Source organism: Musca domestica, unplaced genomic scaffold (assembly GCF_030504385.1).
Source record: "Musca domestica strain aabys unplaced genomic scaffold, Musca_domestica.polishedcontigs.V.1.1 5, whole genome shotgun sequence".
Classification (NCBI taxonomy): Eukaryota; Metazoa; Arthropoda; class Insecta; order Diptera; family Muscidae; genus Musca; species Musca domestica.
The window spans coordinates 26,945,277-26,961,294 of NW_026712346.1; the positions used below are offsets into that span (position 1 = coordinate 26,945,277).

Sequence of the window (16,018 nt, forward strand, 5' to 3'; positions counted from 1 at the left end):
CCACCAGCTGGAATAATACCTGGAGAATTGAGAAAAAAATCTATACGTGACCCACCTGTCCCATTAGGTCTAGTAGGCCTATAAGTGCATGCTCCACCATTAAATTTTGGGCAAAGAGATATACATTTTTCAAGTCTTCTACCCCTATCATTTGTCTCACTTTCTCCCCATAATGGATGTTTTTCATTCAAATCTGCTCCTACAACAATTTCACTTGTGTTGCATAAATCTACAATCCCATTGAGGTCATTTACCTGAAAACTTCCACTTGGTCGTTGGTATAGTGAAACGAAAGTAATCGGTGTACCATCACTCCATATTCTGGCAGCACATGCTTCTAAATTCCCACAATTTAAATAAATTCTTTCGCACCTATGCTTTTCTTTTACAAGAACCTCAGTCCCTCCCCCATGCCTTCGACTCTATCGCAACGAAATATCTTATAACCTTTAATAGAAAAATTATGCTTTGCAGACAATTTGTGCTCCGCCAATAACAACATATCCGGTTTATTGTTTTTTAAAAAAATATTAAGATAATGTCTCTTGGCCAATGAGACACAAGAGTTTATATTCAAAAAGAAGCAAATAAGTGAATTAGTCATCGATACTACTCGTTGCAAAAATCATGCCAAGAGTGGCTTGGGCTTGCCCCTCTTTTTCTTTTAATCTTCTGTATTCTGGTATGAATTTAACCACTTGATTTATGACTAAACTCAAGTTGACACCAAATTTCTTTTGACAATCCTCTGATACAGTAGATACTTTGTCCAAATTGCCCTCATTTTGCTGCCTATGTGGGGTAGGCTGAATGTTAGGGGCTGGTTTTGTAGTACGATTGTTGTTTATTACATCAGCGTACTGAACACCCAGATGTGGGGGAACTTGCAACATGCCCCTCTTTTTCGCAATTGACACACTTAATGGTTTTTCACTTAGAAAGAGTTTATAATTTAGGCGATGATTCGCGAAGCAATCCTATTCACAGACTTGTAAATGAGGCTGTGGACGGGATTGATTCGCGAATGCCTTTTTTGAACTTCTCTGATGAACTTACAGCTGATGGCGCTGTAATTAATAGTAATTTCCCTGGCGGAAAGGGGGATTTGTAAACCCAGAAAAGGTAGCTATAGCGATTAAAAAGACCACCAAAAAATCATGCGGTTTTGACGTTATTCCTGATATTGCCCTTAAAATAGTGGGTAATACCATTCTCACTTTCATAACCCTTTTGTGCAACCACTGCATAAATATAGGCTATTTTCCATCTAGTTGAAAACAGGCTCTAATAGTGCCAATCAAGAAGCCAAAAACTAATGGAAAACAATGTGGCAATTATAGGCCCATTTCACTCCTATTCCCATTTGGAAAAATATTAGAATATTTCATTTTAGAAAAATTAAAATAAACAATGGATGACCGTAATATTCTTAGAGAGTTTCAATTTGGGTTTAGGCCAAAATACTCAACCACACATGCTCTGGTGACATTTTCAAATTATGTCACCAGAGGGTAAGAGAGGAAAATGGGCACTATGGCTGTTAGCCCTGATTTTGCAAAGGCATTTAATACCGTTTGGCAAAATGATATAATTCATAAACTGCAATCTTTTGGTTTCAGCCATAATATATGCAGGCTCAGCTGGGGCCTTCTTCTTTTCAGCAGTCTCGGCTTTGTGTTCCTTGGAGGCCGAAGCAGACAATTTGAATGAACCAGAAGCCCTTACCTTTAGTTTTGATCAATTTTCCACTGGCAACGGCTCCTTTCAAGTACTTCTTGATGAAGGGGCCCATTTTTGGGCATCTACTTTGTAGGTACTGGCCAGGATTTCTTGATGGCGGGCAATGATGAACCTCCACGTTCCTTTAGGGTCTTGATGGGGGCAAATTAAATGAAATTATCAACATGGATAGTTGAAAAATTAAAATAAAATTAAAAAAATTAAAATATTCGACCAAAAAAGTCAAAATAAAAAAATTATGAACGAAAAAAACAACATCAAAAGATATATCTTTATTTTAAAAAATGGTAATAATTGTTGAAAAATAATCAGAGCCCAAAATTCTATTTATTTATTTAAAAAAAATACTAAAAATTGTAGATTGAGTAAAAAAATATCTCTTTTTTGTAAAATATTTGTTGTCCTGAAAAGGACCGATTGTTTTGTTGTAAAATTGTTGCTTTTAAAACGCCAAGAATTTAAGCACGTTCTCCACGAATACGTCTGGCCAATTGGATATCCTTAGGCATGATGGTGACACGCTTAGCATGAATGGTGTACAAGTTAGTATCTACAAAAAGACCAACCAAGTATGCTTCGCTGGCTTCTTGCAAGGCCATAACAGCAGAACTCTGGAAACGCAAGTCGGTTTTGTCGCTCCCCTCCTGTAACGACGGATTTCACGCAAAGCAACTGTTCCAGGACGGGAACGAAGAGGCTTCTTAACACCGCCGGTGGCTGGGGCACTCTTACGGGCAGCTAGTTGTTTACGGGAAGCCTTTCCACAGGTCGATTTACGGACAGTTTGTTTAGTACGAGCCATTTTTCACTTGAAGTTTTCACTTCACTAGAGATATGCACACAAACATTTCATTTTCATTTTGACAAATGTCACATTTATTTGGAATACATCTTACATGCTAACAGTGGTGACTTACTGTGCTAAAATCTTAAAAATAATTATAGCTATTCGCTACATACTACTAAAATTACATATATTGCTGTGGCCTAGCCATCAGCACCTATCAGACAAAAGAAAAATTGAATTCAAAATTTACATATGTGCCCCAAAAAATCCAAAAAAAAAAAAAAAATGGGCGAAATCAACTAATTTTAAAATTTAAAACTAAAACGTAAATCTAAAACTTAAATCTAATACTTAAAGCTAATTTCTACAAACTACTATTTACAATATATACAATATTTACATTTACTGTGTACTATTGAACACAGTATCTTCTACATCAAGGGTGTTGTAACGTCGATGGTAGAAACGAAGCTCACCATCGACGTACAACAGCCCTTCCTCATCTAGCCTTTTTAAGGCACCCGGTGGCAGGTGCCTTACAGTCCTCAGTGCATCCGCGTCCAGGGTGTATCGCAGAGCGTTCTCCACAGTACTGTTATTCAGTCCGTCCGTCTTGTCTAAGAATTCCAGTGCTCCTGAGACCAGGACCCTGTCAATTCTTTCCCCACATGCCCTGTCATATATGGCCCTATTAGAGGTCCTCCTGACAGTTCCATCCTGGTTAAATGTTAGTTCTCTCATGCCTAAACATGAATCCAGGACACTACGCTCCCACCTCCTAAGCCTTTCCATCTGGTCGCATTATTTGCCGATATAACAGCAACTTAACTTCTGGAGTTAAGCCATCCCGCATCTTCATCAGCCCTTGATAGCTGAAGAAGACCTTTCTCGCTCTGTCCAGGATAAAATCTATAAGTCCATTGAAGTCAAAATTCTTTTGAAAAATTACCCCAATGTATTTTATCCTGTCCTTTATTTCCACAATATGAGGTCCAACTTTCACGACCGGATGGTACCTTGTAAAATTTGGACGAACATATTGAGTTTTCCCGGTAAATACAATTGCCGAGCATTTGTCGCCATTTAGCTTGAGGCCCCATATGGTAAAGAACCTATATCAGACCTCAAGATAAATGTTCAGACGTGCTTCCGCTATACGAAGTAATGGGGCCGTATACGCCACAAGCACATCATCGGCATATGATAATGCTAACCCTCCACGTGGAGGTGTAGGCATGTCACTGACATAGATGTTAAACAACATCGGCCCTAGGAGGGAGCCCTGGGGCACGCCAGTCAGTACGGGTCTGCGACTAGATAGTCGCTCCCCTACCCTAACTGTGAAATACCTATCAGACAGGAAACTTCCTACTAATCTCACAGTTTGGTGATCAAAACCAAACGGTTGCATTTTAAACAATAAACCTTGATGCCATACGGTATCAAAGGCTTTAGAAAAATCAAGTCCAACTGCTATAGTACCATACCTATTGTTAAGACCTGAAACCACATTGGATGAGAGAGCAGTTAGGGCATGGACAGTGGATAGGCCTGCCCTAAACCCGAACTGGTTGTCCTTCAACACCCTTTTATCCTCTACGAGTTTATTTAGTCTTTCCAAAATGAAAGACTCGAAGAGTTTACCGAAGGATGATAAAAGTGATATCGGCCTATAGCTGCTACATTGTCCCAGAGGTGAACCCCTCTTAAATATGGGAACCAACATAGCCTCTTTCCATGCCCTGGGAAAGTAGCCCAGGTTCAGACAGTGATTAATTAACACTACCAGGAACGTGAAAATAACCTCTCCCGCCTTTTTTAAGGCGGTATCGGGTATTCTGTCCAAACCGCAGGATTTACGTGCTGGCCTACGGGCGATTGCCCTACACAACCGGCGCGAAGAAAACCACCCTCGTTCCAACGAGTGGCGTTTTCAACAATAGCCCCATCTGCAGTAAATGTATCGCCAAAATTTACCATGGGGGACCGATCGCTGATTCCCTCGGTAGCTCGATTAACTGAGCTACCGAGAGCATCATGTTCCCCAGGAAACCGATTAACTGGTCCTCCTGAGAAATTAGCACTCGGCCCTCCCCTGGCAGGCGAGACACCCTGCACATGGTCTGCTAAGGCTTCGGCCTTTTCACTGTCGTCCGTAATAAGTCGACCTGTAATGTCTACTAGCTGACTTACAGGTTCTCTAGTATCGAGTCCAGCTGCCCTTTTGACTTTGCCAAAAGTTTTCCCATCAACTCTTATTCTCCCTAAATAATCTTTGAGTCTATCTTGTTCGAAAATTCGAACAGAGTCCTCAATTATGCGATCCAGATTTCTGATATCGGCTCTAAGAGCAGGAAATCTATCTGGATCCCCAGATCTTCGGAGAGTGCGGCATAGCCTGCGACGCTCACGTATAAAACCCAAAATTCTCGGGGGAAGATCTCCAAGAGTATTAGGCTTAACTCTCTGTTTAGGTACAGAGGTTTCTATAGCATTGCGGAAAATCTCGCCTAGATTTTCCACACACCTATCTACCTCATCTATTGATGAATTTCTGTTAGATGGTAGTGTGCACTCATCTAGCACTAACCTAAGCTGCCGCCTAAATCGTCCTATATTCATGCGATTGAAGTTCAGAAATTTCTGTCCTTCATTTCTCGCCAGACCCCCCAAATTTAATTGAATTTGAATTGCCCTGTGATCCGATTCAAAATCAAATGCCATAGAAATATTTCCGCCGCCAACCGGAGGGAGTCCTGGTATACGCAGAAATAAATCTATATATGAGGCAGATGTAGCAGTCTCCCTAGTCGGAATATCCGACCTTATTACGTCAAAGTCTAGGCAGTCCTGTAAGAGTCTGTCTAAAACTAGTCCACTCCAGTTTCTCACATTACCTCCCCACGAAGTGTGCTTCGCGTTTAGGTCGTTTCCGATCAAAACTTCCCCAGAGTTATATAGGTCAAAAACCTGCATAATGTCTACGGACCGTAGTGTCTCATTGGGTACGAGGTACATTGAGACGAAAGCTACAGTGGAGCCATCGTCCTTCCATACCCTCACCGCACAGGATTCTATATGTCCGGTTGAGAGTGGTATTCTATCACAGCGAATACCATCTCGAATAGCAACCGCGGTACCACCCCCGCGTTGCGCCCCCTCACGATATTGGAGAAAAACCCTATATCCCTCTAAACTAAAATTATGAGATGGGCTGAGCTTATGCTCGGCCAAAAGGAGTACATCCGGCCTCCTCTCCTCAACTAACAACTTCAAATAGTGTATCTTTGATAATGAAATCAAAGAGTTCACATTGATAAAAACTACTTTAAAACTGGACATTTCCAGCAATGCATAGCAACCAGGCAGACATAGCTGCGTCAATACCTGATGAGGCCATAATTTTTTGGAATTTAGGACCAAATGTCCTAGCCTTCTCACATTTTTGAGAAAAGTCCGTTCCAAAGAACTGGACAATGTTCTCAGACTGAGAAATTACCTCTTTTTGGGGAGGTCGATTGCTAGAACGTGGACCGTTACTAGCTGGGACTTGTTGAGGGGCCGATTTTGCACGGCCACCTGCGACACCAGCATATGTCGTGCTGGAGCCAATGGCAGCAATTCGTAAAGAACGTGCCTCATTTTTGGCCTGTATGTCGGCCTTGGCTTTAGCCTTGCGGGCTAAGATTGCCAGACGGAAAGGGCAATCCTTAGCCGAAGCAGGATGTCCGTATTTGCCACAATTGACACAATAGCAAGGCTGTGCCACCTTTTTTACTACCTCCCCAGTATTTGGGTCGGTATATTCGACTAGAGTGTCTTGTCCCTTTGGAGGAACAGGACACTCTTTAGGACCATGCCACAAGCACATCATCAGCATATGATAATGCTAACCCTCCACGTGGAGGTGTAGGCATGTCACTGACATAGATGTTAAACAACATCGGCCCTAGGAGGGAGCCCTGGGGCACGCCAGTCAGTACGGGTCTGCGACTAGATAGTCGCTCCCCTACCCTAACTCTGAAATACCTATCAGACAGGAAACTTCCTACTAATCTCACAGTTTGGTGATCAAAACCAAACGGTTGCATTTTAAACAATAAACCTTGATGCCATACGGTATCAAAGGCTTTAGAAAAATCAAGTCCAACTGCTATAGTACCATACCTATTGTTAAGACCTGAAACCACATTGGATGAGAGAGCAGTTAGGGCATGGACAGTGGATAGGCCTGCCCTAAACCCGAACTGGTTGTCCTTCAACACCCTTTTATCCTCTACGAGTTTATTTAGTCTTTCCAAAATGAAAGACTCGAAGAGTTTACCGAAGGATGATAAAAGTGATATCGGCCTATAGCTGCTACATTGTCCCAGAGGTGAACCCCTCTTAAATATGGGAACCAACATAGCCTCTTTCCATGCCCTGGGAAAGTAGCCCAGGTTCAGACAGTGATTAATTAACACTACCAGGAACGTGAAAATAACCTCTCCCGCCTTTTTTAAGGCGGTATCGGGTATTCTGTCCAAACCGCAGGATTTACGTGCTGGCCTACGGGCGATTGCCCTACACAACCGGCGCGAAGAAAACCACCCTCGTTCCAACGAGTGGCGTTTTCAACAATAGCCCCATCTGCAGTAAATGTATCGCCAAAATTTACCATGGGGGACCGATCGCTGATTCCCTCGGTAGCTCGATTAACTGAGCTACCGAGAGCATCATGTTCCCCAGGAAACCGATTAACTGGTCCTCCTGAGAAATTAGCACTCGGCCCTCCCCTGGCAGGCGAGACACCCTGCACATGGTCTGCTAAGGCTTCGGCCTTTTCACTGTCGTCCGTAATAAGTCGACCTGTAATGTCTACTAGCTGACTTACAGGTTCTCTAGTATCGAGTCCAGCTGCCCTTTTGACTTTGCCAAAAGTTTTCCCATCAACTCTTATTCTCCCTAAATAATCTTTGAGTCTATCTTGTTCGAAAATTCGAACAGAGTCCTCAATTATGCGATACAGATTTCTGATATCGGCTCTAAGAGCAGGAAATCTATCTGGATCCCCAGATCTTCGGAGAGTGCGGCATAGCCTGCGACGCTCACGTATAAAACCCAAAATTCTCGGGGGAAGATCTCCAAGAGTATTAGGCTTAACTCTCTGTTTAGGTACAGAGGTTTCTATAGCATTGCGGAAAATCTCGCCTAGATTTTCCACACACCTATCTACCTCATCTATTGATGAATTTCTGTTAGATGGTAGTGTGCACTCATCTAGCCCTAACCTAAGCTGCCGCCTAAATCGTCCTATATTCATGCGATTGAAGTTCAGAAATTTCTGTCCTTCATTTCTCGCCAGACCCCCCCAAATTTAATTGAATTTGAATTGCCCTGTGATCCGATTCAAAATCAAATGCCATAGAAATATTTCCGCCGCCAACCGGAGGGAGTCCTGGTATACGCAGAAATAAATCTATATATGAGGCAGATGTAGCAGTCTCCCTAGTCGGAATATCCGACCTTATTACGTCAAAGTCTAGGCAGTCCTGTAAGAGTCTGTCTAAAACTAGTCCACTCCAGTTTCTCACATTACCTCCCCACGAAGTGTGCTTCGCGTTTAGGTCGTTTCCGATCAAAACTTCCCCAGAGTTATATAGGTCAAAAACCTGCATAATGTCTACGGACCGTAGTGTCTCATTGGGTACGAGGTACATTGAGACGAAAGCTACAGTGGAGCCATCGTCCTTCCATACCCTCACCGCACAGGATTCTATATGTCCGGTTGAGAGTGGTATTCTATCACAGCGAATACCATCTCGAATAGCAACCGCGGTACCACCCCCGCGTTGCGCCCCCTCACGATATTGGAGAAAAACCCTATATCCCTCTAAACTAAAATTATGAGAAGGGCTGAGCTTATGCTCGGCCAAAAGGAGTACATCCGGCCTCCTCTCCTCAACTAACAACTTCAAATAGTGTATCTTTGATAATGAAATCAAAGAGTTCACATTGATAAAAACTACTTTAAAACTGGACATTTCCAGCAATGCATAGCAACCAGGCAGACATAGCTGCGTCAATACCTGATGAGGCCATAATTTTTTGGAATTTAGGACCAAATGTCCTAGCCTTCTCACATTTTTGAGAAAAGTCCGTTCCAAAGAACTGGACAATGTTCTCAGACTGAGAAATTACCTCTTTTTGGGGAGGTCGATTGCTAGAACGTGGACCGTTACTAGCTGGGACTTGTTGAGGGGCCGATTTTGCACGGCCACCTGCGACACCAGCATATGTCGTGCTGGAGCCAATGGCAGCAATTCGTAAAGAACGTGCCTCATTTTTGGCCTGTATGTCGGCCTTGGCTTTAGCCTTGCGGGCTAAGATTGCCAGACGGAAAGGGCAATCCTTAGCCGAAGCAGGATGTCCGTATTTGCCACAATTGACACAATAGCAAGGCTGTGCCACCTTTTTTACTACCTCCCCAGTATTTGGGTCGGTATATTCGACTAGAGTGTCTTGTCCCTTTGGAGGAACAGGACACTCTTTAGGACCATGATTGCCATTGCACTTATTGCAGCGCTTTGGCATAGTACAATTGGTCGCGATATGATCGTGGCCTTGGCAATTGTAGCATTGCTGCATGCCACTACCTTTATCCTTACGGATCTTGACATTGCAGTCAAATATCATTTTGAGGTTATACAACCCCAAAATGTCCGAACTTTTGCTTACACGCAAAAGCCACAAGCGGTAGGAAATGTTGGTCAAACCAACAATTTCAACATTTAGGCCTGATTTGGTAGTGAGGAACTCACTTACCGCCTCAGGCGAATATTCCTTAGTTAAGCCCTCTATGACAAGCATATGAGGACGTAACTCTTTGGGGGTGTGGGTATAAAATTTATAGCCACGATCTGTCAAGGTTTGCTTGACAAAATTAAATGCGTTGAGGCCTTTGACCTTCAGCGCCAAAACGGACGGACGGACTAAGGTTATGGAGAACTCACCTGAACGTAGATGTTGTCTCAGGACGCCCGCCACCTCAGATACTCCAGCTCCGAAAATCTTAAAAGCTGGCATGTTTTTGCCAGCATTTGCCTTCTCAGGTGTCTGCTTCGTAGGGCCGGGAGCAGCAGACTTCTTCTTTGTTGCGGGATCAGCAGCAGCAGGAACAGCAGCGGGAACAGCAACAGCAGCAGCAGTCTTGTTATCAACCACCAAGGGGGTAGTTTTGGGTGGTTGAACCTTCTCCGTGACTTCCTTCAGTACGTACCGTACAGTACAGCACCTTTGGAGGTCTCCTTCTTCTTCTTTTCAGTCTCTGACGGGACGACCTCCATTTCATCATCCGCCATACCGAGGTCTACGGCTGCCTCGGTAGCCACTACGGTCTCCTTGCTGGAGGGGCCAATCTTAGCGCATTTGGCTAGCGCTTGCTTGGCAGCAGCCAGCTCTGCTGCCATACGGCTCCTTTCTTGTTCTAAGTGAGCAATTCAGCTTTAAGCTGGCGTATTGTAGCTTCCAGCTTCACGTTATCGTAGGCAGAATTGCCTACGTTGCAATGGCAGCGTTTTTTACGTGGCTGCCTAACCACATCGGAGCTAATAGATTGGCCCCCGTCGCTCGTTGCACCATCAGATGCGCAACCATCCATTTTTTGGGTATATTTGCCATTTTTGGCTTGACAAATATACCCTCTGCTTCAATTTTTATGCCGGTAGGGTTGACTTTTACCGGCATAACCGCCTGCTTTTCTGCCATTTTATCTAGGGCAAAAATCGCGCCTCTATCACTTTTGACGGCTTTGGGGTGCTGACGGTTTTGGGGTTTCCCGCCAGCACTGTTGATTTTTGGTCTTCACCAACCACCACTGCTCGTTCTGTTGTGTTTGTGCCTTGAAATCAGCAAAACTCCAATTTTGCTGCCTTGTATGGGCTTCTCAACTTTTTGAGACACCAAAACCAAATTTTGCCCTTTTGCAAAAACCACCACCAAATCACAGCAACAGCCACTGCAATCCACCACCACAGCACAGCGAAACGCAACTCGTTCAACCACCACAGCACAATGAACACCACTATATTCAACCACCACTATACACGAATTAACACTGCCGAAGAGATGTTACTTCACGAACTGCACACAAACACTGTTGACACTGTAATAACGTTGCCATCGCCACTAAAGCGAGTATTTATAAAAAATTGTACTGTTAGCATCAACTTTTGGGGTTGATATGTAAGTGAATTCTTACCTATCGGTATACCAAATGTACACGCACACACAAAAGAGAACATAAAATACTAACGGCAAATGTACACACGTACAGCGGAATCATCCAGAAAAAACAGAACACACTTTGCCGTGAACAGTGAACATTGTGATAGCTACCTAAAAAGTGACTAATAAAAAGTGCAGTGAAGAGTAAATTAAAGATTTTTTCAGCGTTCTTAAAGTGAGTGAACTTAAAAGGAAAAAAAAATCTCCAGTGATACAGATGAAGAACAAATTTTTAAATTAAAACAAGTAAAAAAGCTGTATGTTCGGCCGGGCCGAACTTTGAATACGTTTGGTACAAATTTAACAATTTTCAAAAAAAAAAATAAAAAAATAAATAAAATCCCTTAAAAATCTGTTAAAATCTTGAAAATACCTAATGTAGCCGTATATTAGAGTCTCTACGACGATGTGGACCTGCATAGGCAACTTTTGTCACAAGCTATTACAATATCGAAATGCGAAACTTAAAAAGAATCTGTTTGGCAATTCTGCACAGGCAATTTTCTGTCATAGGCTGTAATATCGAACTTCAAATGCGAAATTAGAAACAATTCCGGTAAATAATGTCGCTAAAATCATCAAAATACCGAATATCGGGGGGTACCGTTATATGGGGGCTATATGAAACGTGAACCTACATAGCCCATTTTCTGTCTTAGGCCGTAGCATCTATTATGAACTTTAAATATTAATTTTGAAACAATTCCAGTAAAAAATGTCGCTAGAATCTTAAAAATACCGCATATCGGGAGGTATCGTTATATGGGGTCTATACGAAGTCGTGGACCTACATGGCCCGTTTTCAATACCAAAAGTCCTGCAAACATAGTACACATTTGAGTAAAATTTTATCAACCTACTTCATTTCGTTCGGAAGCTAGAGTGATTTCCGCAGACGGACAGACGGACGGACATTGATAAATCGACATAGAATTTTATGCTGATCAAGAATATATATACTTTGTGGGGTCAAAAAATTTTATTTCGAGGTGTTACAAACGGAATGACAAACTTAATATACCCTCTATACTATGATGGAGGGTATAAAAAGACCTGGAGGGTATAAAAGAAAGTGAAAATGAACGTAATCAAAAACTACATTCCATTTTATATAAAGTTATGAAGGATCGTGAGATTATGAAAATAAAAATAAAGGAATTGGAAAATGAAATTAAAAAATTGAAAAACAATGTAATTATTGATCAATCTAATAATAAACATGTGAATGAAGACTTATCACACATAGACATTGTAAATGATGTTACAAAAAATAATACATGTAAACAGAAGAATAATTTAAACACTGACTGGGCTGCTGAAGCGAGCGAGTTGTACACGATAATAATACTGAAGAAAAAATGGATGCATCTAACTTGAACGTGGAAATGGATCATATTTGCAGCGAAGAAACTCAAAAGGATTCACAAACAAACGAAAATACTCTAGACTCTATTTAAAATATATAACGTTAATATAAAAGAGATATCAAACAAATTAAATAACCTATTAGGACATAACTTGTTTTATTTTCAACGTTATAAATAAGAACTTAATTTCCTTGTAACTATCTAAATCTGAAGATCATTCAAAAGATAAAGAATTTCTAACTGACAACAATTATTCTTTTTTTCACACATAATCCAAAAGAAGAAAAACCAATTTCATTATTAATTAAAAAATTAACAAGCGCATTTGAGAAAGAGGACATTTTAAATTACTATAAAGAGAGAGAAAATGAATTACGAATAAAAATATTAAATATTATAGAACTTTACTTCCTTAATACAGCTAACCAGAGATAGTGATATAAAAGCATTTATGAGACAAAAATTTATCTTACAATGTGGAGAAACCATAGAAAGCTATAAAGAGAAGATTTAATACAGTGTATAAATTGTCAGCGTGCTGGACATATTGCAGAAAACTGTAATATGCCCTACATAGATAATTCTCTGCCACCGATATAGCCCATCTTCGAACTTGATCTGCCTGCAGATAAAAGAGAGATCTGTGCAAGCTTCCTATCTTAATTCGTTTACACTGTAGCGTGATTACAACAGACGGACGGACAGGGCTAAATCGTCTTAGAATTTTACGCTGATCAAGAATATATATACTTTGTTGGGTCTAAAATGATTATTTCGATGAGTTACAAACGGATTGACGAACTTAATATACCCTCCATACTTTTTTTGGTGGAGGGTATAAAAACAAATGGACAAAGAAATCCCCTTAGCAAAATGTATGTGGTGGTTGTTTTTATGAGTCATAGCATTTTTTTAGGAAGGGAGTACAAAAATGTTACTAATTTTGCAAATTTAAAGAAAATACCAATATGGATAATTGAAAAATTTAAAATAAAATTAAGAAAGAAAATTAAAATCAATCAAAACAAGTAAAAAAGCTGTAAGTTCCGAACTTTTGATACCCTCCACCATTTGGTACAAATTTGGCAATTTCCAAAAAAAAAAAAATACCGTTAAAAATTCTGTTAAAATCTTAAAAATACCGAATGCTTATACGACGACGTGGGCCTGCATAGGCAACTTCTGTCATAAATTATTACAATATTTAAATGCGAAACTTGAAGAAAAATCTGTATATAATGTAGCTAAAATCGACAAAATACCGAATATGGGGGGGGGTACCATTATATGGGGGCTATACGAAGACATGGACCTACATGGCTCATTTTTTGACTTTGGATGAAGTATCCATTACGAACTTCAAATACCAAATTTGAAACGATTCCGGTCAACAATGTCGCTACAACCATCAAAATACCGAATATCGGGGGGTACCGTTATATGGGCGCTATATGAAGACGTGGACCTACATGGCTCATTTATTGACTTTGGATGAAGTATCCATTACGAACTTCAAATACCAAATTTGAAAAAATTCCGGTGAATAATGTCGCAAAAATCATCAAAATACCGAATATCGGGAGGTACCGTTATATGGGGGCTATATGATAACTTGGACCTACATGGCCCATTTACGAACTTAACCTGCCTACTGAGAAAATATACATGTGTGCAAAATTTTAGCCTTCTATCTCATTTTGTTCGAAATATAGCGTGATTACAACAGACAGACAGACAGACAGACAGACATGGCTAAATCGTCTTAGAATTTTACGCTGATCAAGAATATATATAATTTTTTGGGTCTGACATGAATATTTCGAGGAGTTACAAACGGAATGACAAAATTAATATACCCTCCATAGTATGGTGGAGGGTATAGAAATCAAAAAATTATAAAAAAATAAAGTGTCGAAAAATCATCAACAAAAAGAAAAACAACATCAAAAAATATATCTTTATTTTAAAAAATTTTAATAATTGTTGAAAAAAATAATCAAAGCCTAAATTATTTTTATTTATTTCAAAAAAATACTAAAAATTGTAGATTGAGTAAAAAATATCTCTTTTTTGTAAAATATTTTTGGTCCTGAAAAGGGCCGATTGTTTTGTTGTAAAATTATTGCTTTTAAATCGTCAGGAATTTAAGCACGTTCTCCACGAATACGTCTGGCCAATTGGATATCCTTAGGCATGATGGTGACACGCTTAGCATGGATGGCGCACAAGTAAGTATCTTCGAAAAGACCAACTAAGTAGGCTTTCAGTAGGCTCTGGAAACGCAAGTCAGTTTTGAAATATTGAGCGATTTCACGAACCAAACGTTGGAAGGGCGAATCAACAATTCAGTACTCTTCTGGTAAAGACGGATTTCGCGCAGAGCAACTGTACCAGGACGGAAACGATGAGGCTTCTTAACACCGCCGGTGGCTGGGGCACTCTTACGGGCAGCTTTGGTGGCTAGTTGTTTACGGGGAGCCTTTACACCGGTCGATTTACGGGCAGTTTGCTTAGTACGAGCCATTTTTCACTTGAATTTCTTCACTTCACTAGAGGTATGCACACAAACACTGTTAACACTGTAATAACGTTGCCTGGCTTTTCATCTTTATTTCCCAAAAATTCTTTACAGAGTTTTAAATATTACTTAAGTATTATCTTAAATTAAACTTACACTAACACAAATACAATTTGTTTTTCTAGAGATTTATACTTTTATTCTAATTAAATTAGGCAAGGCCAGCCAACCCTTAAGTATGTAAATTTTAAGTATTTAATATTTTAAGTTACCTCGAAAAAAGGGAATAAAAACGAGGTTATCCATTAGCTTATATTACTTACAAATAATTTGCCTAAAACTAAATAACAAACAAAACAATAACAAAAGAATATAAATCATGTTTTAATTGATTATCTGTGTAGTTTTAATGTTTTTTCAATTAATTAAATGTATTTCATATGCAGAGGGTAAATTGTGCAGATTTAGTGAGATTTTTTTTAATTTATTAATTATAAAATTACATTGCATGAAATTTATTTATATATGAATATATAATTTTTTTTAAATTAATTTTTTATTTATTTTTATTTATTTCATTGGTCGAGAGAATATATAGTATTATGAAAATTATATGATCCATACCTTCTATGGTAAAAAATAATTTTATTCTCACTATTAAAGATTTTGCAAGTATTGTATAGCTCATAGGTGGTAGGTATCCACCGTTTGCCATTATCGTGTTCAGCTCGTTGCTTGTAACACTGCGGTTTAATATGTTTTGATTATTATGGATTGTGCATTTCTCCAAGTATTTTAGCGCTATGTTGACCATATACTTGTCAATTCTGTCAATTATACTTGTTTCATATGATAAAGAGTTTTTAGGGCTTGTTAGCCTACCGAATTCATTTGTTGTTGTTCTGAATCCGAGGCAGTATTTTAGCATTTTCCTCTCAAGAATCCTAATTCTTTCCATTTGATGGGCAGATATTGTGAACCAAGCGGGAAATGCATATGACATTGCCGGCCTCACAAGTTGTTTGTATAATATTAGTTTTACGTTCTGCGCGAGACCATCCCTCTTACCAATCATATTTCGCAACTTGCCATATACGGCCTTGCCTTTTTTAAGTACATAGTCGATATGCCTTGTAAATTACATGTCTGTTTGCTGTATTACTCCTAGGTATTTTATTGTATCGGTATAATGAATAATGCTATTCCCTATTTTAACTCCTGGAATGAATTTTCTTGCACTTCTACATACTGATCCTGGCTTTTCCTTGAATATTATTGAACGGCACTTCTCTATATTAAGGATTAATTTCCAGATTTCAAAATATTGCTTTAAATCTTGCA

At 39.8% G+C, this 16,018-nt stretch overlaps 2 pseudogenes; both read right to left on the reverse strand.

The window, feature by feature from the left end:
• Window positions 1-2,198: 2,198 nt before the first annotated feature.
• On the reverse strand, window positions 2,199-2,542 carry LOC109611612 (histone H3-like; annotated as a pseudogene).
• Window positions 2,543-14,294: 11,752 nt separating this feature from the next.
• Window positions 14,295-14,683, reverse strand: LOC131804985 (uncharacterized; annotated as a pseudogene).
• Window positions 14,684-16,018: the final 1,335 nt, after the last annotated feature.